The 21040-nt window shown below is 62.1% G+C and overlaps 1 pseudogene; it reads right to left on the reverse strand.

Annotated features, from left to right (window-relative positions):
• Window positions 1-89: 89 nt before the first annotated feature.
• LOC131495871 (CSC1-like protein 1) overlaps window positions 90-21040 on the reverse strand; it is a 28812-nt pseudogene continuing 7861 nt past the window's right edge.

Raw genomic sequence — 21040 nt, forward strand, 5'->3', positions numbered from 1 at the left:
CCACTCAGGTTTCCCCCTGGCTCCAGGGCACTGGGAGCACTAGCCCCAGCCTGGGAGGGAGCAGGTAGATGGGGCCCTGACCTCACCAGTCTGGCCGAATGAGCGCTTTATTCGTGGTCCTCCTGCCCTTGCCTGCTGCAGGGTGACCTGACCCAGCCACTGTCACTGGCAATGTGACACAGAAACAAGGAGCCTGGTCCCTTCCTGCTCCCGCGGCGCAGCCCCGATGGGTGGGAGATGGCTGGATGCGGTGATGGGGGGGGTCTGGGGGGGCCGGAAGAAACCCCGCCCAGCATCGCGGCCCCGCCCAGAGCTACACGCAGGCTCTTTGGTTATCGCTGGGTGTGTGCCCAGAGGTGGTGGGCAGTCCATCCTCACAGAAGAGCAGTCCTTCGCTGTGTCCTCCCGGGTACCTGGGACAGCTGCAGGGGCTGCTGGGGCACCGTTCCCACATGTGGTCCTGCGGAATCACCAGGGATGTGTCCCAGCTACAGAGCTGGGACATTTATGCAGAAGGGGGACCTGGAGACGCACAGAGTCCCCGGCACGCACCGGCCCCCCTCCCCGCTGCTGTGACCAGAAAGGCCGCCATTCCCTGCGTGGTGGCCCCGCCCTGTCTTCCTCGGCCAAGGGCCCGGGGAACCTTTCTGGGTCCATCTTCCCAGAGCAGGTGTGCTTCACACAGGTCAGAGTAGTCCTGGGCCTGGTTGGGGCCCGAGTCAAGCCGCTTTTCCACCTGGGTCTCCTCCTCTCCGTCCTCGGAGCCTGGCCCGGCCACCCTCAGGCCTCCTGGTAGGCAGCCGGCCTGCTGTCGCTGTCCGCAGGGCCCTGGGCGGGACACTGCCCCAGGACGGTCCCACTGATGTCACAGACGGCTCCATGAGTCTGCTGATGCTGTGGGGACAGGGCCGTTCTCTCCGAGGACAAGCCGCTCAGAATCCGGGGCACGTAGGGCTGCCAACATACGGGGGCATGAGCACCTGGAGCGGGGGCTGGGCACGAGATTCCTCCCCACTCCCCCCGCCGGCCCCTCCCCCAGAGCCTGGCTAAGAAAGGCATTTCCGCCACCCGCCTGCCCGTCTCCTCGTCCGCGGAGGCAGGTGCACCCCTGGGTAGTGAATCTGAGAACCGTCTCCCTGGGGCTGGTCCAAGGACTGACACCCATCAGAGTGCCTGAAGCGGCTGGAGAGAAGGCTGCTGCTGACGGGGTCTCTGTCGCAGCCCTGGCTCCTGTCAGGGACCCGGAGCAGGACGCCGGGGGCTTCACGCAGCAGGCCGTAGCGGGCATTAGCCACGCCGGGAAGGGAGGAGGGCGCCCGGTGAAACATCCAGCCCGCGGGACCGGGATGCCCTCTCCCGTGACCTCAACGTAGGAACGTGGGTGCCACGCGGTCGGGGCCCTTCTGTCTGGACAGGAGATGCTCGGCACGTTGCCCGGGGACACTCACCGTGAACGGCGGTGGCCTGTGGGCCTCGGCCTCGCTCCCTTTGTCGCTGGCCAATTCTTCCGTCTGCAGACACAACAGAAACTCGCGATGAGAGACCAAAGGCCCTTCCCAGATGAACATCCTCCCAGCACACAGACCGGCACCGCTCGGGATAAGAGCACCAGCTGGTGCCAGGCTCCTGGCAGCAGGGGCCGGGGCGGGCGGCACAGGGCAGGACAAGGGGCGGGGAGCGCAGGGCGCACCCCAGCCCCAGGCCTGCCCACGGAGAATCTGCACGCGCTGGGATGAGGTGCCCCTTACCCTGTAGTTCAGAGGGCTGAGGTGCTTGAAGCATCCGAAGCAGGTATAGACCAGGCAGACCAGGATGGTGAGCAGGACGGCCAGGAAGGTGAACAGGGTGAGGGGGGCCTTCAGACCTGGGGACACAGGGATGCCAGCCTCAGTGGGGGGAGAGGGGCCACGTCTGGGGCAGGAGCCGTGCGTGACCTCTGCCTCGGGCAGAAAGGGAAGAAAAGAGCGTCCGCCCCCCGCCCTCCAGCAGCTGGGGTGGTGTCTTCATCGCTTGGACAGACAGAGGGACCCACTGGCCTCGCCCCCGGTTGGATTGCAGGAACTGGGACACCGAGTCGATGGCCTGTGCCAACGGTCAGCCCCCTCCAGGCTCCAGCGTCCTGGGCCAGGCGGGACGGAAGCTCCCCCACCTGGCTGGGGCACGGTCACGTCCTGTCTGCCTTTTTCTTTTCCCCGAGAGTGTCCGTTTTCCCTTCTCCACCCCCGCCCCCCAAAGAGCAATCCGGCCCCCTTGCCCGTCCCCTCTGGTTCAGCCCCTGCGGAGCTCACAGAGGGACTGCCTTCTAAGGCTTCTTGAGCGACGCGGCCTCCTCCAGGGTTCCCCGGGCTCAGGCCAGCTCGGGAACCGGGGCGTCGGCGCTGTCCCCAGCCAGCCCTCAGCCCGGGTACCGCGTTCCGACTGGACACCGGTTTGGATGCTGTCGGGCTGGCGTGGATGCGGAAAGAGGAGGCCGAGGGCCGCCACCCGCCCCCACCCCGCCCTGGTCAGAGGGCCCCTCACCCAGGCGCAGGAAGGAGAAGAAATAGAGCCAGAAGAGGCACAAGATGGGGGCGGCCAAGGCCTGGTTGACGGCCGCTAAGTGGATCCTTTTCTCCAGCTTGGCCGGGAGGTAGGCAAAGTACAGGTTGTGACGGTCCACCAGGTGCTTGAGCAGGATGTAGGTGAGGCCTGCGGACACGGGGCCGTGAGCAGCAAGCCTGGTGGGGCCCCAGGGGCCCCCGTGCCCCCTCCCTCCCGGGGCATCGATCTGTCCACGGGGCCGGGCTGGTCTGCCATCTGACTACACGAAGGCAAAGTGGGGCTCAAAGCAGATCCCGGCAGCTCGGGAGCGCTCTCGCGCTCGCTCGCTCTCTCCCCCGCCCTCTCCCAGTTTCCCCCTGACCCCAAGGAGTAAAAGGCAGCTGTCATTCTGTCCCTAGGGAAGACAGAAATTCTAGGATCATTTTGCAGAAAGAAGTTACTTTGTACCGAATGCCTGGCCCGACCTCTGCCCGGGCCCTCCCCCGCGAGCCCCCCACCGTCCTTCCGGGCTCCCTCTCTCTGTCCCTTCCCGGCTCCAGCTGGCCCTCCGCACTCATCAGGCGGCAGGTGCCAGAGGGTCCTGCCCCAGGGGCAGCACACAGGGTGGATGTGCTTCTGTTATGTCAGGATCTTTAAAATTTTGTTTTTTTATTTTTTATTTTTTTAAAGGTTTTATTGTTAAGTAATCGCTACACCCAACACAGGGCTTGAACTCACAACCTGAGATCCAAGAGTCGCACATTCCACTGACAGAGCCAGCTGGGTGTTCCTGTTTTGTTTTCAAAAAGTAAAACTTTTGGGGCACCTGGGGGTTCAGTCAGTTGAGCGTCTGACTTCAGCTCAGGTCATGATCTCACAGTACATGAGTTCGAGCCCTGCGTTGGGCTCTGTGCTGACAGCTCGGAGCCTGGAGCTGCTTCAGATTCTGTGTCTCCCTCTCTCTCTCCCCCCTCCCCCACCTGCGCTCTGTCTCTCTCAAAAACAGACACTAAAAAAAAAAAGTAAACCTGTTGATTTTTTAAATAGTTCAAGAGTAAACGGAAAACTAAAACCTCCTCCCGCCCCTAAACCTCAGCTGCAGTGCCAACAGTGTGCTGGGTGTTCTACTTCCTTCTAGAATCTTCCACCTGTCTGCAGTTCCTCACGTTTATTTTAGCTGCAAGACCTCGGTCTTTAAAGTCAAACAGTCCTCAGCTCAGATCCTGGGTCTACTCCTCACTCGTGTCACACTGAGTGTGAAAGGGGCCACAAACGAGATGCGTCGAGCGGTACGAGTGACAACCCACGGAGCGCACACATTCAGAGCACGTCTGCCGCGCGGCGCGGTCACCCGCGAGCCAGGCGGTAGCTGCCGGACGCTGGGATCAGGGCGCCACCAGGGATGGCCAGCAGGACCAGGGATGTCCCTGTGGCTCCCGGGCGCTGCAGAAGTCCTCAGTGTGCGGGGGGCACCCCTAGGGTGCCCCGAGGGGTCAGCCACCGCCCCCGGGGCCACACTCACCGAAGGGCGCGATGATGGGGCAGGTGATGCTGTAGGCCATGATGACGGTGAAGACGCACAGCATCCACGCGTACATGGCTCCGAACTCGTACTGGAAGGCCTGGTTCTGTGCCAAGAGGGCAGAGCGCAGGGTTTGCTCCAGATGCCACCCGCCCACGCCACGGGGGCCGTAAGGGGAGGACTTTGGAGACGGGAGGCTCACGGCTGCCCCCTGCCCCACGGACCTCTCCGGCCCGCCCCGGGTGCCGTCTGCACGGACCTCTCCGGCCCTGCTCGCTTCACACCCAGGCCGCCAGGGGTAAAGGAGTCTCGTTCTCTCAGTGTTTCCCTTGCTCCAATCGGGTCTACGCAGCAGGCCCGAGAGTCCCGCGTCTACGCAGAGGACAGGTGCAGAGTGCGTCCCCCCCCAGGACGCGCCTCCTGGGTGATCACCGGCCCCGTGGAGGGGGGCGGGGTGTACCTGCTTGATGTTCCTGTGGTCGGCGGCCGTCTTGGCCACGACCATGCGGCAGGTGTAGAGGACCAGGCCCGGCAGCCGCAGCAGCTCCATGCCGTTGCCAATGAAGGCCGAGGCGATGACGTAGTTCACAAAGAAGGCGCCCTGGTCGGGCAGGAAGACGCACCTGGGGGGCGGCCGGGCTGTGAGCCTCTTTCCCGTCCCGGGGAGGGGCACTCGGCAGGGCGGGAGCGGAGCCCCTGCATTTGGTGCGGATGCTCGCTCCGTGTTCCGGGCTCAGAGATGAAAGGGGGGCCCTGCCCCTGCCTCTGCCCTACCCCCGCCCCTGCCCTGCTCTGCGAGAGCCTGCATCCCAGCGAAGGGGACACACAGCATGCCAGATGTGACGTGTGCTCGGGGGAACCGGAGCAGAGGAGGGACGACGTGCCCCCTGTTACACGGGCCGCCAGAGAGGCCTAAGGAGGTGAGACCCGTGCTCGCGGAGCAGGAGGGCAAGGACAAGCGTCCAGGGACCGGGCAGAGAGCGGCTCTCGGCGGGTGCGGGGCGCGCGCACCGACAGGGCAGGGGGGCCGCGGGCCAGGGAGAGGCAGGGCATGCGTGCAGGGAGGGCTGGGGCTGCACAGGGGTGGCCGCTGGCATCGGTGAGGCGGGGCGACCGGAGGGGTGCTGGCGGACCAGGTGCGGCGGGGGAGGGCACAGAGGGGACAGGTGCCCCAGGGCCCCTCGGCTGGGGCAGCCAGACACTCGTGGGCAGCCCTGGGCGCAGGGCCGCGGGTGCACGGGGCCTGCAGGCTCCAACTCGGGAGCACGGGGCCACGGAGGCCGGGGTCCAGCTGAGGTGACTGGGAGCAGGGCCACAGGCATCGGGGAGACGCAGGAGAACCCGCGATGGGAAGAGAACCGGGACAGGGCCATCCTGGAGCCTTCGCGGACGAAGGCGTGACGATGTGTCAGACGTGGCTGACGGTTCATGAAGGTGAGGGCCCAGCCCCGAGCGCCAGATCTGGCCATCTGGAAGCCACAGTCCACCCAGACGGGAGCTGGCTGGGTGTGTGGGTGCCCGCCTGTGGCCGCCAGCCCCCGAGCCCTCAGCCTGACCAGCAAGAACCCACGTGGAATAATTCGGTCTAATCTTCCCAGGAAACGTGGCCAGCCTTCCTACCAACACTGGGTTGGATGAGTCAATGCCAAGGCGGGGGGCCAGTATTAGGGCCCAAAGGGTAGGGCAGTCGGGGCTCAGGCCGAGTTAACGGGCTGGGTAGCCCAGGGCAAGCTATTCCAACATCTCTGAGCCTCAGTCTCCCCATCCATAAAATGGAGAAACAATGGCGCCTACCCCCACAGCTTGTCGTAAAGGTTCAACGAGAAAAAGAATAAAGCATTTAGCCCGCAACGCCCTGTCAGGGGGACACACCCCAGAGACAGGTTTATTCTGTTCTCCGGGGGTAAACGGGGCCCGGGCCCAACCGCACAGCCGCGTGGCCGTCCCCACCCCGGCCTCCCCGGCACCACTGGGACCCACGGGTTCCTTCTCCCTGAGCGGCTCCATTCTCAGTAAGTAAGTGAGTTTCCAAGAATGAACAAGACTGCCCCTGATGGAGTTTCAGCCTAAAAGATTAACCACACTTCTGCACACCTGGCACAAAGTGGGTCAGCCCCCATAGGGCGGCCTCAGCCCTGCCAGGGGCCGTGGGCTTCCCCGGCCCCGATGGCCTCAGGAGGAGACGTCTGTGCCGGGCACAGGCCACCGCGCCCCCAGCCCCAGCGCAGCCACGGCTGAGCCCCCGTGGGACCTCTCCCCGGGACCACGGCTCCAAAACGCAACGTGGCCGATACTTACTCCAACCTGATAGAGGCTTCGGAGGAAGTTTTGTCAAAGAGCCACCGGAAGAAAAAATCCAGACTGGAAGAAAAATGAATCCCGTAAGAATTTATGTCCAGCCCTCCAGGTGATCGCGACCCGTTTTCATTCTTCCCTGCTCTCACCAGCAGGCAGGACATCGGGACCCCCATCTGTCGTCTAAGGTGCCCCCACTCCAGAGCAGCCTATGAGGGGCTGCTCCAACGGCGGCCCCCTCCCTTAAAATCAACACAGCCGTGACTCTACCCTCCCCCTGGGCGGAAATGTTGTCTTCAAGCTTCTTTTTAAGGAAGAGAGACCGGATCTCCGGAACAATCCGTGAGCCTGCCGCGCAACGGCACCCCAAGTGGGAGGGACCGGCTTAAGTGTCGTCAGGGATCTGCATCCTCTAAAACCACTTGGGGACGGAGCTGTCCAGATCCTGACTGTGAACTCAGGGCAGGAGGTGACGACGCGTACCTGGTGAGGCCGAGGGACGGCAGGATCAGCACCATGAAGATCAAGAATATATAGACCTTGGACATCATGATCTCGTTTTCTCCTGACCTGCAGGAAGTCAGAGGTGAGCCCTGCCCGGTGCTCCCCCCAAGACCCCTGCTGGGCACCCACGGACGCCGTCAGGCGAGCGTCCTCACTCACTTGGTCCAGTGAGACTCCAGCAGCGTGGAGTAGTAGACGATGGTGGGGAGCAGGGCCGAGAAGGACCACAGGAGGAGGGTCGGGAAAAACTGACTGATGACCGGGTCCTGCAAAACACGGCCCACAGAAGACACAGGTGGAGAGGCTGTGGCCATGGGGGCTTGGAGGCCACGACCTGCTGTCACGGCGACTCCGGGAACTCCCGGTCGCCCTTGCCTTGCCCCCCAGGGCTGACGCTGTGCCCCATACAGAGCAGGTGTCCCGTGCCGTTGGCCGAACAGACCAGAACTGCACTTGGTGTTAGTAGGGCTGGATGAGCAGAGAAAGTAACTTCACATACAACCGATCTCCACCTGTCTGACTGCCCAGAGCGACCGCGCCCCCCCGACCCCCACTGCCGGCTCCCCTCTGCGCAACCAAGGGCAAGTGGGAACACGGAAGCCAGGGCCTCCCCAGGAGGCCTGCCCGCTCAGCTCCCTCCTGCCCAGCAGTGACCTAACTGCCTGTGCCTGATATGCTCACTATTGCAATCACAGGAGCTGCCTACTTTCCCTGATAAAACAGGCATCTTTAAAAAGCTGCGTACTGGGGCGCCTGGGTGGCTCAGTCGGTTGGGTGTCCGACTTCGGCTCAGGTCATGATCCCAGGGCCGTGGGATCGAGCCCCACGTCAGGCTCTGCACTAAGCCTGGAGTCTCGAGATTCTCCCTCTCTCTCTCTCTCTCTCTTGCCCTCTGCCCCCCCCCCCCACCCATGCACACTCTCAAACAAAAAATTTAAAAAATGCTATTGAGGGGCGCCTGGGTTGTTCAGTTGGTTAAACATCCGACTTTGTCACAATCTCGCGGTTTGTGGGTTTAAAACCCGCGTCGGGCTCTGTGCGGACAGCTCAGGGCCTGGAGCCGGCTTCGGACTCTGTCTCCCTCTCTCTCTGCCCCTCCCCTGCTCGCACTCTGTCTCTCTCTCTCTCTCTCAAAAATAAAATAAATATAAAAAAAATTTTTTTAATGCTATTGAATGAGACGAGAGTAAATGAACTGTAGAAAACGGATGGAATGAGAGCCAGGAGGGTCCTGTTCTTAGAACAGTGTTGCAAATATCTGTAGATTCTTGCTTTACCATAAGAAACCGAAACTGGTTTAGGGAGAATCGACAAAGAGGGTTCCACTCGGCCGATTCCACCCTCAAAAGAACAGACTTGGCCATACATCCAAAGATGCGCAAAGGCGTGAACACTGACACGCTTTTAAAGATAAACAAAATTCTTAATGTGCGCAAGGGGTTATTTTCGGGTAAGAAGGCCTGGGCCACACAGCAGCTTATGTGGTCACCATCACCAGAACCCCGCAAGGATCATCCGGCAGGTGCCTTCGCCCCAGCTTTGGGATGAAAACCCAGCGTTCGGAATTCGTCAGCTGGGGGACGGCACAGCGAGGCCCTCACGCCTTCTAGCCCCGCGTGCTTGCCCTGAGCGTGACTGACTGAATGCCAAGTGGAACTGGAGAAAAAAAAAAAAAGATTTAGGGGGATATTTCAACAGAGCCAATTATGGGAAATCAGTATCTTTTTAATTTTTTTACGTTTACTTATTTTGAAAGAGCGAGCAGGTGAGGGACAGAGAGAGAGCAGGAGAGAGAGAATCCCAAGCAGGCTGCACGCTATCAGCTCAGAGCCCGACACAGGGGCTCGATCTCACGAACTGTGAGATCACGACCTGAGCCAAAACCAAGAGGTGGACACCTGAGCCCCCAGGTGCCCTGGGGAAACCAATATTGTTTTCAAGCAGAGGCCACTTCAGGAAGCGTTTCGTTGTCTCGATTTGTCTAAGATTTTAAATAATCATTTGTTGCCTATCTAGAATCAATGAGTTGACGATTATGTAACAGATACTTAACTTTCCATCAGTACATGCCCTTCAGCTCACACGACCCTACCGTTGAACGTTCAGATTGATTTCGAAAACACGCACGGGCGCGCGCGTGTCGTAAACCAGTGTCGTAAATGTGGCCACACCTGCTCAAGGCCTAAAGGCACGGACGTGAGCTGAGAGGCACGGCTCCTGGTTCAGCCCCCACGTCCCTGGGCTCCAGCCACCGCCCCCCCCCCACGCCTTCTTGTCCCCAGCCTTGCAGGACGGGCTTGTAGCATAGTCACTCACGTTGAGCTCACGGATGGGTTTGGTGACATTGAACTTGTCTATGGTGGACAGGATGATGGCGGGGGTGGTCAGGAAGAAGAGCCCCACGAACAGAGTGAAGTTGATGCCCAGCCACTGGAGCCACCAGCAGAAACCCTGGACGGAGAGGTTCTTCCTGCAGGAGGGGACACAGGCTTGGAGGCTGAGACCCCCCCCAGGCCGGGCTGCCGACCACGCCCCCGGTGCCCTCAGGTGGGTCAGCGGGTCACATCGAGGCCCGGCGAGAGACCAGACTGAGGCACTTGGACCCCAGGAGTACAGGTGAGCCCTCTGTACCGACCTTCAGCTCCAGCAAGGTCAAATGCGGGGTCCCCTTGAGTTCAGAGAGAAAACAGGTTATCCACCACTCACACGGCTCCCCGGCCACAGCCCGGGGGCCAGAACCCACCAAAGGGACTCCACGGTCACCCAGACAGACAGAACGAGGCTACGACACGGCCACATCTAAAATGCCTGGTGACCAGCGACACAGGGCCGGGGGCTGGGTGCACGCAGAGGGAGGGAGGCAGGGGACAGCAGTGCCCAGGCCCCACGGCGGTCATGCTGGCCTCTCACCCCACCGAGAACACAGCAGCACGCTGCCCCCACGTTTGGGAAGCCCTGTGAACCATCAGAGATCAGCTTGGAGCCACGGAGACGCTCCCAAAGCTCGCTCTGGGCAGGGAGCTGAAGCCAGCCACGCTGGGGGCTCTGCTGGGGCTGCCCTCACCCGCGGCACTGTGCTCAAGGCTCACCAACGGCCCCCGTGGACGCGGCCGAGCTCAGCAGCGTGTCCCCAGGCTAGACCTAACGCCACACGACACAGCAGCCAGGGGCTACCGAGCCCTGAACCGGGGCTGGTCCGACTCAAAAGAACATACACGCCGGATTTCAAAGCTACTAAGTATGAAAAAGAGACGCATCTCCACTAGAAGGTAACTGATCACGTTAGAGTGATAATATTTCGGATATATAAGGAGAGAGAGATTATGCAATTAAGTTGAACAGTTTCCTTCTACTTTCTCAACGCGGCCGAAAGGAAACTGGAAATTATAGACGTGGCTCCCGGACACCCCGGATGCCGGGGGGCATCACTGGAGCGCAGTGCCGGGTGTGGATGCCCCCCCCCACCTGACGCATCCCCCCACGCCCGCCCCAGGCCCAGAGCGGAGCCAGGAGCTATGGTGGGGGGGCCCTGAAGGCCAGCTCGCACCTGTGATGCCCGGCCTGGGGCCCCTCCCCCCTCCCCAGTCCAGGGCCGGGGCCTCACCAGCAGATGTCCTCGGGGTACGTGGCAAAGGAGACCGTCCACTTGGAGATACGGAGCTCCGCGCTGCAGGAGGACGGCTGGGGCTCGCCTTTGCACTGGAGGCTCTGACACTTGCAGGCATTGAAGTCTTTGAGGATGCTGCCAGGAAGGAAGAGCAGACGTGGCCGTGGCCCAGACACCCGGGGCACCGCGCACACGCGCAGAGTGAGGGCAGATGCCGCGGGGCCCCGGGGCCGTTGCTCTATCAGCGGGTTGCTAGGTTAGCCGTTACTACAGCTCACGGGGAGGACTTGGCCTCATCCTCAGGACCACGCGGCGAGCCGGGGGTCACTCCTGCCTCCGCGTCAGGATCCCGAGGCTCTCCGGCTCAGGTGCGCACCCCGTCTGGCCGCTGCACCCCTGGACCACGGCTGCTCCCTGCGCCATCATCACCCTCGGCCGCCCAGGAAGTCGGGGCCGCGGACGCACTGCGCGGCCGGGCCAGGGCCTAGCTGTCCTCACTTCTTCCCACCCTGACGCCCAGGGCCCCCCCGGACTGCCACCTGGACCCCCGCCGTCTCCATGCCCCTCACTCCTGCCTCAGCACGCCCCCCCTTTCCACGAGCCCCTCCTGGCTCTGGCCTGGCTGCAGGGGACTTTTCCCGGGTGTGCGGTGCCCGCAGAGAGGGCTGGGAAGGGGCACTTGTGTGGCCACCTGCGTCCCCCACCCCAGGCGTGACGCCACTCCAGGAGCCAGAGCCCCGTGCTGGGGCCCACGTGTGCTCCGCAGCCTGGCCCCGGGGTCTCCCTGCTGCAGAGCTGGGGGTCTGTGCAGTGCCTGGGGTCTGTGCATCTGTGCGACGGAAAACCCAGCACAGAAGATCATCTGCGGTCCAGAGTGGACATCTGAAGGGGGGTGGCAGAATGCTGGACGCCTTCCCTGGCATGGCTGGTGGGAGCTCGGCCCGGGGGTGAGGCCACGTCAACCCACGAGGGACTCACCTCGCGCGAGGATCACCCCACACGTGTCACACGCACCTGGGTTGGGATGATGGGGGGATTGTGGCCTGCCCCAGCCCCAACCCGTCCCAGGGGCGGGTCATAAGTCACCTGGAGGAGACAAAGGGCTCCGGACACGCCCTACTCACTAGGTGGCCATGGACTTCTCCTGGAAAGTGACGAAGGCCATGCCCAGGGGCTGTTCCTGCACCCGGCGTTCCTCATCCGCGATCCTCTCCAGCAGCCTGTCCCTCATGCGCGCGTAGTAGGAGACGGCATCCTCCTAAGGACACGCACCCCCTCGTGACCACGGGCCCTGCGCGGGCGGCGGGGACCCCGTGGCACTCCCGCGGGGGGCCGGGCCCTCACCCACTCGCACCCCGGCACTTTGCAACAGCAGAACTGGCCGCAGGGCCTGGGGTTGATGAGGGTCCACTGGCCTGTCTTCGCCCGCAGGTTCATGTAATAGATCAGGCTCTTTTCTGTCTTCTTCCTGCAGGGGTGGGGGTAGGGGGACACACGTCAGAGTCACCATAACCCTGCGGCACAGACCCCACGCCCACTGTCCAACTGCCAGGCCCAGGAGCTCAGCTTTCTTTTTTAAAGTTTATTTTGAGAGAGAGAGAGAGAGAGAGCGAGCGCAAGCCGGGGAGGGGCGGAGAGCAGGGGAGAGAGAATCCCAAGCAGGATCCGCACTGCCCAAGCGGAGCCCGATGCGGGTCTCGAACTCACGAACCGATCCGAAACCAAGGGTCGGAGGCTTAACCGACTGTGCCCCCCTGGCACCCCAGGGGGTCAGCTTTCCAAACAAGAAAGGGGCAGAGCCCCCCCTCCTGCCTTCCCCCCTGGGGGCTCCGCCTAGACCCCCCACCAGCAGCGAGGCAGCAGGGTGGGCGGCCCAGGAGGGAGGGACAGGCTTCCGGCCACCGACCAGCCCCGCTCACCTCTCCCTTCACAGGTGAATCAGCCTGGCCACGTCGTAGCACAACTGTACGTCCACCACTTCACACGTGGGATACGCGTCCCTGTGCGCAAGGCAGGCCGTCGGAAAAGAGAACCCTCCCCACCCGGCAGGAGAGATCCCCCCCAAGTCCCCGAGGGTACTCGGGGTACCACAGAAACCTCTTTCCTTTCGTCTTTTTACAAAGGGTGAAATTTTGAAATTCAACACAAAGAGGGCTTTTTTTTTTTTAACAGCACGAAAGCAATCGCCTGAAACTGAAAGGCTCGTGCCCGCTTGGCTGTACGTCAGCGGGCGCGTGTGGGGCCAGATGAATCCGGTTCGTGACCTCCTTCACCCACCCGGAGGAAGAGCACTATCGTCTGCTCTGGCTCACGCCTACCTTGGACCGTGCGGAAATCCTACCCAGCGTGTGGCCCCTTTTTGAAGATCACAGACCTTTCAGGTTCAATGAACGCAGGGGGCTCGCAGCCCAGCAAACGTCTACACCCGCATTAACAACCGTAGTACGACCCTCACAAGTGTGCTGTGTGTGGACTCACACCGGCCGGGTGCTCCCACGGTATTCACTATGCCGTCCTCACCATAGCCTGGGAGGTTCTGTCCCCATTTTACAGATGAGGAAAATAAGGGCCGGAGAAGTTAAGTGACTTGTGCCCAAGGTCACACCGCGAGTGGCTGTTGGAGCCCAGATGTGAATCCAGGCAGCCGGGCACCAGTGGCCGCTAAACGATGCTCCCTGCCCACCAGACACACAAAATCAGGCACTCGCTCTCTGTTTCTACGAATCGCCGTCGTCCGCAAATAGTGCTGAGTTACACCGTGGTCACCCCGAGTCCCCGCGGCAAGTTAGTGGCTGCGGGACTGGGAGGGGTGCGTTCGGACTGAATCCTCAGCTCGCCGCCTGGGGCAAGCCCTCCAGCCGGGGTCCCGGGGCCTCTGCACCTGCCCTCCCCTCTCCTGCTCCACACCCCCCTCCCCTGCATCCCTGGTACCACACACACACACACACACACACACACACACACGGCCTCCCCCAGAGGAGCCCTGCCTCCTCCTCCACCGCAGGACTCCTTGGTGCAGGTGCTCCCTCCAGAGACACCCGTGGGCGGACGCCTGTGCCAGCGCAGGCCCCCCCCACCCCCCGGAGACCTGCTCGTGCCCTCGAGCTATTTCTCTGCACCTACAGCCTGGCCTGTGCTCCAGCTGCTGTGGTCCCCCGGGGCGGCCTGCAGCGGACAGGCCTTCTAGACCCCAGACTTCTAGAAGCCTTCCACAGCAGGCTGGCACACGGCGGCCATGGATGCTCGCATGGCAGGGCCAGGCCCTTCGCCAAGTCTCTGGGCGCCCAAAGAGAAGACAGAGCGGCCCGCCTGAGGCATCTGCCCCGCCTGGAGGGGCCACAGCCCTGCTCACCGGAAGTGGGTCTCCACTGTCTCCTTCTTGCTGTCTCGGGGGAGTCCCGTGATGAACAAGGTCCACCTCACCTGCCAGAGACACACATGGGGGCGGGGGATGTCACCCCAAGGCACGCCAGTCCCCAGGTGGGCCCAGGGTTTCCGCCCTATTCAAGCCCACCCAGCCCCGCCCCTCCCCACGGAACACAGTGAGAGCTCGGAGGGACCAGTGCTCCCCTGGGAGAGCCCGGAGGGGGTCCTTCACATGCTTTACTGACTGACCCCCGCCCCCCAGATGCCCCTAATCAGAAAAATTTTAGAAGCTAATGTCAGGCATCTGGGTGGCTCAGTCAGTTAAGCGTCCGACCACTGATTTCGGCTCAGGTCACGATCTCACGGTTCGTGGGATCGAGCCCCGTATCGGGCTCTGTGCTGACAGGGCAAGGCCTGCTTGGGGTCCTCTCTCCCTCTCTCTTTGCTCCTCCCCTGCTCGTGCTATCTCTCCTTCTCTCTCTCTCAAAAAATAAACACATAAAAACCTTAAAAATAACAAGTGAATTGGGGCGCCTGGGTGGCTCAGCCGGTTGAGCGTCCGACTTCAGCTCGGGTCACAATCTCACCGTTCGTGGGTTCGAGCCCCACGTCGGGCTCTGTGCCGACGGCTCGGAGCCTGGAGCCTGCCTCGGATTCTGTGTCTCCCCCTCTCTCTGCCCCTAACCCACTCGCATTCTGTCTCTGTCTCTCTCAAAAACAAACATGAAACAAAAAGAAATTTATGAAATAAAAAAAAAATTAACAAACGAATGAACGAAAAGCTGAAGTCAACCGTGAGCACAAACATGCCAGCCAGGTCCCACAGAGGCCTCTTTAAGCGCACGGCTCCCGTGTCCTGGCAACAGGCCGGGTCAAGGCTCCGCTCTGGCCCCACCCGTGACCCTCCCCGCCTCGCTCACCGAGTTCTCCTCCTGGTACTGGATGGACCGGGTGTGGTGTCTCATGAAGCCCACGGTGAGGAGGAGATAGATGACGGCAAAGACAGTGTGCAGCCAAAGGAGGTCATCGCTGAGCGGGGACACCTGCCATCAGGGCCCGGCTCCCACACAGGGCGGGGTTTGCGGGGGGGCGGGCCCTCCACGTCTCCTAACCACCCCCCACCCCCACCCCGCACAGCAGCACTGCCCGGGGCAGGCAGTGCCCGCAAAGCCCTGGCCCCCGCCCCATACTCACTCCGTCTGCAGGTTTGCGATGGTCGTCCTCCCAAAGCTATAAGGGTCTTTGTCTGCAGACAAGCAAGACACTTAGTCTTAGGGTCACACTAGGGAAGGGGGACGGGGGCGGCCCGCCTCGGTCCGTGGGTCTCTGAGGAAGCACGAGACGGCCAGGCCCGTCAGAGGACAGGGACCGGCCGTCCGGTCTTTTCAGAACTGCACCAACCCAAGGCCCCACTTTACCCGACAACCTCTTCCCGACCCGCCGCGTGGGTAAGTCACAATCGGAATTTCTCTTGCTTTGAGATTCTTGTGACATTCCTTGAGAATCTGAAATCCTCCTGAACGGGTCCCAAAACCGAGCTGGGAATCCCTGGGCATGAGAAGTGGATTCGTGGGGCCCCTGGCTGGCTCAGTCAGCAGAGTGTGTGACTCTGGATCTCGGGGTCGTGAGCTCCAGCCCCGTGTTGGGTGGAGAGAAAGAGAGAAAGAGAAAAAGAGAGAAAGGAGAAAGGAGAAAGGGGAAGGAAGGAAGGAAGGAAGGAAGGAAGGAAGGAAGGAAGGAAGGAAGAGGAAAGGAAAGGAGAGGAAGGAAGGAAGGAAGGAAGGGAGGGAGGGAGGAGGGAGGAAAGAAGGGAGGGAGGAAGGAAGAGAGGAGAGGGAGGAAGAGAAGGGAGGGAGGGAGGGAGGGAGGAAGGTGGGGAGGGAGGAAGGTGGGGAGGGAGGGAGGAGGGAAGGGAGGAGGGAGAGAAGAAGGAAGGGAGGGAGGGAGGAGGAAGCGGATTCTTTGGCATTTTGGAAGCCAGCCTCCCGCACTGGCAGGACACACGGTTCCAGGCTGTGACTTTGAGCGTCACGAACATCTCCCACACCCACTCACTGTGGCCTCCCGATTGTGATCACGTGGGGGCAGGAAAGTATGAAACGCTCTCCGAAGGCCCCCGATCCTACGAGTCTTGGGGTTTTATTCCCCTTACTTAGAACCGAAGCTCACACCGGGGGCCAAGCTCCTGGCCCAGGCTCAGGTCCGGGGGTGGGGGGTGCCTCTTGAGAGGCACGGCCAGGCAGAGGGGAACGTTCCGGAGTCACCCCGAGGCCTCCTGACACCTGGGCCCACCCCAGCCCCACGAGCCCCCCCCAACCCCACCCCGGGCCGTGAGTCACACAAGAGGAGGGAACATTACCCAGCAAATCACCCGAGAGGTTGACGGGCAGGATGACGCACAGGGACAAGCAGCTGACGACCACTAGTAGGAAGATGACATGTCTCTGGAAGGACAGGTAGTGGATGGCGTCCTCCCCACACCGCTCCAGAATCTGGTCATCGCTGCCCAAGACACGCACAGGGGACCCGGGTGAGCGGCAGGGCCGGGCCGGGCTGTCCCGTCTCCTCACATCCCAGGACACCGAGCTTTCAGTCGCGCAGCTCGGGAGGGCGGAGGCAGGACAAGCCCGGAGGAGCCTCCTTCCCAGCGCCCTGCACCACACCCCCCACACCACACCCCCAGGCACCTGCTGCCCGCATCCCTGCAGACACGTGTGCAGGGGGAGGTCCCGCAGCCCCTCCTGCTTCTGTCAACATGTCAATTGTTCCGGGCTCCCCACCCTGCCGTCCGGCCCCCTCCCTGTGTCCTGCTGGCCTCATGGGGGCTCCGCCCTTTCCTCCTTGCCCTATTTGGACGCTCCGGCCCCCTTGGGGACCTGGAAAATTCCAGGCGCTGACAGCCAGAATGCCACAGAGGGAAAAGGGGGGTCTCCCTGAGGGTCCGGCTTCCAGAAAAGCAGGAAAATTCTGCGCGGGCAGTGGTAAGAGAAGCGGGTGTCACGGCACCAAAGCAGATCCGAGAGGTGGGAGACCGGCGGGAGCCACGGGCCACACGTGAGGCGGTGAGGTGGGCACGCCAGGCCGGCCGGGTACCGGGCAGATGCTCAGAAGCCAGCCTGGGGATGGACGCTACCCTGCGTGCTGTTTACCTGGAGGACAGAGCTTTGCACCTGACCACACTGGCTGCACTTCCCAATCACCTGCCAGAAAGTACCTGCCCTGCCCCCAACCGTGCGCACTGAACAAACAGGATGGGGGCCCAAACCTAACCCGGCGGCGACTTCCGACTTTCTTTCCTCAACAGGTTTTCTGGAGACACACCTCTGACCGACTCCCTATCTTGCCAGGAAGGCAAAGCCAAGGAAACTGAGGGGATGCTTTGAATGTCACCTGCAACACTGGCCGCGAGCAGCTGTTAGAATGCAACTGTGGCCTTAAAACAGTCAAAGTATCCTTTTTGCAACAGGAAGGAGTAGACACTGAAAACATATCTAATACAGTGTTACAGGGACACAGGGAGTCCCAGTGTCTGATACAGTGTTACAGGGACAAAGCCGGGGGACACGCGGCGTCCCAGTGTCTGATACAGTGTTACAGGGACAAAGCCGGGGGACACGCGGCGTCCCAGTGTCTGATACAGTGTTACAGGGACAAAGCCGGGGGACACGCGGCGTCCCAGTGTCTGATACAGTGTTACAGGGACAAAGCCGGGGGACACGCGGCATCCCAGTGTCTGATACAGTGTTACAGGGACAGAGTGGGGACACTCAGAGTACCAGTGACAGCCCCCCTCCAGAGAAATGCCTGTGCCAGCAGAGGGAACTGAGCGGGGGGGAGGAGCACGGAACAGGGTGGGGTATGGAGGGGAGAAAGGGGGTATGGGGAGAAGGGGGGATATGGGGAAGGGAAGGGGGGTATGGGGAGGGGAAGGGGGGTATGAGGGAAGAGAGGGGGTATGGGGAGGGGAAGGAGGGCATGGGGGGGAGAAGGGGGTTGGGGGGAGGGAAAGGGGGTATGGGGAGGGGAAGGGGTATGGGGGGACAAGGGGGGTATGGGGAGAGGGAGGGGGTATGGGGGGAGAAGGGGTGTATGGGGAGAGGGAGGGGGTATGGGGGAGAAGGGGTGTATGGGGAGAGGGAGGGGGTATGGGGGAGAAGGGGGGTATGGGGAGAGGGAGGGGGTATGGGGGAGAAGGGGGGTATGGGGAGAGGGAAGGGGTATGGGGGAGAAGAGGGGGTTGGGAGGAGGGGAAGGGGGTATGGGGAGGGGAGGGGTGTATGGGGAGGGGAAGGGGGGTATGGGAGGAGAAGGAGGGTTGGGGGAGGGGAAGAGGGGTATGGGGAGGAGGGTCTATGGGGAGGAGGGGGGTGTGGGGAGGAGCAAGTGTGGGTGGAGGAGGGGGTATGGGGAGGAGGGGTGGAGGGAGGAGGGGTACAGAGCAGATCTGCCAACAGCCTTTGCGGGTTACCATGAAATGACGACGCAGCGTGTCTCACGCCGCCCCACCCAACCCAGGCTGAGTGGGGTCCCCACCGCCGGGACAGGGGAGCAGCCTGAGCCCCACCCAGCAGTGGCCACAGGCCGCAGTCCCCCAAGGGGCACCCGCCGTGGGCACGTGTCAGGGGAGGGTCTAGGACACCTAAAATCCTCTCTGTGTGCGCCGGACCCACGCTCGGAGTGACCTGCCACGTCAGGAGGAAACGCGTCCCAGTGACGTGATTTCGCGGTGGTGGGCAGGCAGGGGCCGGCCGACCCACCTCTCCCGCTGTGTCGCCTGGGCCCCTCTTACAGTCGTGGAAACTGAGGCCCAGGGAGAGGGACGTACCCGACGTCCCGCAACCACCGCATTTCATCAATTCTAAGAGGCCCTCCTCTTTCACCACCTCCGAAACCGCACCTCCTCCGCTCCCAGCCGCTCCCAGCTTCACAGGATTTCTCCCCACGGGCCCCAAACGTTAGAAACAAGGAAACTTGGAAGCGGAGGAGTTGAAGGTGCAAAGCGTTCCTGCCCAAAGCGAGGGGGAAAGTGGCTTGTGCGGGCCGTGTGGGCCACCTGCATGCCCGGCCCCCACACGAGGCTCCGCCTCGAACCCAGAAGCATCTAGGGACCCATCTCGGCGTCAGGCATCCCGGCTCCTTTCCTCCTCGCCGGCCAAGCGCAGAGGCAAAGCCACCCGAGGAAAGACAGGCAGACACGCGCGCCCACCCACTAACACACCCACCCACGTTCACGCACACACCCGCTGTACTCACTGCAGGCGAAAGATGGCAGTCAGCCAGGGACAGCATCCCTGGGAACGGAGAGATCAGGGATTAGCTTTGAGCATCTCTGTCCCCGGGAGGCGGATGGAATCACCGCCTCTGACGGTCACTAACCATCTAACCCCCCGTTATATAGAAGCAGCGCTTTTGTCCCAAATCCAGCAAAGGCCACGGCTTGTCCCCAAGGCGACAGAGTCTGCCGGCCCCCAGTCCTCTGGGACACGCACCCTGTGCCTGGAATTCTCGTAAAAACCCCTCAAGTTTTGACAGTTTGCTCCAGGGCCGAGGCCTGAACTTGACCCGAGAGCCGGTGAGAGCTCAGAGCGGTTCTGGAACTGTTCTGCTGGATGGCCCGCAGTGCTGACCGAGACGCAGGACAGACACAAGGAAACAAGCCTCACGGATGGGACAGGCCCCCCCCCCAGGTGGGACTCTGGAGGGAAGAGGGTCCGTCGGCTGACTGTCCATCGCCTCTCTTGATCGTAACCCCTCCACCCCCAAAGCTGGGCTGGACCCCGGCCCGCTGGGCACCTCCTCAGGGTCAGGTGCCGGGGAACCCGGCTGGGCCGCCCACCTCTGACTCGCCGCCAGCAGGCACGTCAGCAATGAACCGTCACACAGATCCCTGCGTGTGATGAGAGCCGAGCGCTGGGACCACAGGGGACTCGGGAGCTCCTGCCTCAGAGTTAACCCCGTGTCACCCCCTGGGCCTCCCCGCTGCACCCTCCCCGCGGTCCGTCCCAAGTCCAGGGGGCTCACCACCAGCACCTGCCACTCAGGACGCGGGGGGCCAAGTCGGCCCCCGAACCAGTACCCGGCTGCCCTGCCCCGCCCCCACCACGGCCACAGCCACGCCTGTCCCGTCGATACCAACCAGCTCGCTTTCAAAATCTTGTTGCCCAAAAGAGGACGACGATGACAGTCTCTGGAACCTGGAATCGCTGGGAACACAAAAGGAAAAAAATGCCAGGAAATCCTTTTTCGAAGTCTGAAAACCTCCGTCCGGTATCCCGCCATCCCTTAGAGCCCGGGACCAAAGCTGTGGCCTTCCTCCAAGTCTGGGACAAGATCTAACTCAGCCCGTGAAACACACCCACCAGGGCGGCGACCGCACCTGGGCGTGCAAGACGCGAAACCCCCGCGTTACATGGGCCGGGTGACAAGGGGTCAGGGCACTGGCAGGCCGTCCCCGCACCCCGCACCCTGGGGCCTCGGCTCCGGGCCCACCCAAGGGGACTTCAGACTGTTGACGTTTGCGATACGTCTCCCGGCACGTCAGATTAACCTCGTTTTATCAAATCGACACCACCACTGGCTGCCAGGGACATAATAATCTTATGAACCGATGAGAAAGACTGAAGTGTGACCGCCATTGATGACAAGCGGCACCCCACTTTCAGGGACAAGAAAATGGGAGCGTGGGCGTCTGGATGCTGGGGGGGGCTCCCCTCCCCTGCCCTGTGTGTGGGGGGTCGCTTGAGGTGTGTGAATTATGTTCATTATCACTTCCAGTTTTCTAGAACCGATTCCAAAACCTCACTCGCAGGGGCAGAAGACAGGAAGAACCTTGACTTTCAAAGCCTTCACAGGCAGCTCTCTCATTTGACCTTCTGGGTGCCCTGCGGGGGACAGGGGACAGGAGGAGAGAAACCCCAGAAGGTGGGGACTTGACCACGGCCTTGCAGCCAAGGAGGAAGCAGGGCCTCCTGGGGTTCACAGGCTCAGTACCTTTCCAGTGCACGGCCCCTCCTGGGACTCGGGGTGCCACAAACACATCACGTCCCCAGAGTCCCCCCAAAACTGTCTAAGGCTCCCAAGAAGCCCTCGGGGCAAGGTGAACACCCTCGGGCTTTCGCAAACGCCAGGACCCAGGAGGCAGGAAGCGGCACGGAGCTTTCGCAGCGACGCGGCCCGTGCCTCGCACAGAGACCACAGTCCAACGCCTGTGCAGCAAGGGTGGAGGT

The sequence above is a fragment of the Neofelis nebulosa genome, chromosome 15 (genome assembly GCF_028018385.1).
Source record: "Neofelis nebulosa isolate mNeoNeb1 chromosome 15, mNeoNeb1.pri, whole genome shotgun sequence".
Classification (NCBI taxonomy): Eukaryota; Metazoa; Chordata; class Mammalia; order Carnivora; family Felidae; genus Neofelis; species Neofelis nebulosa.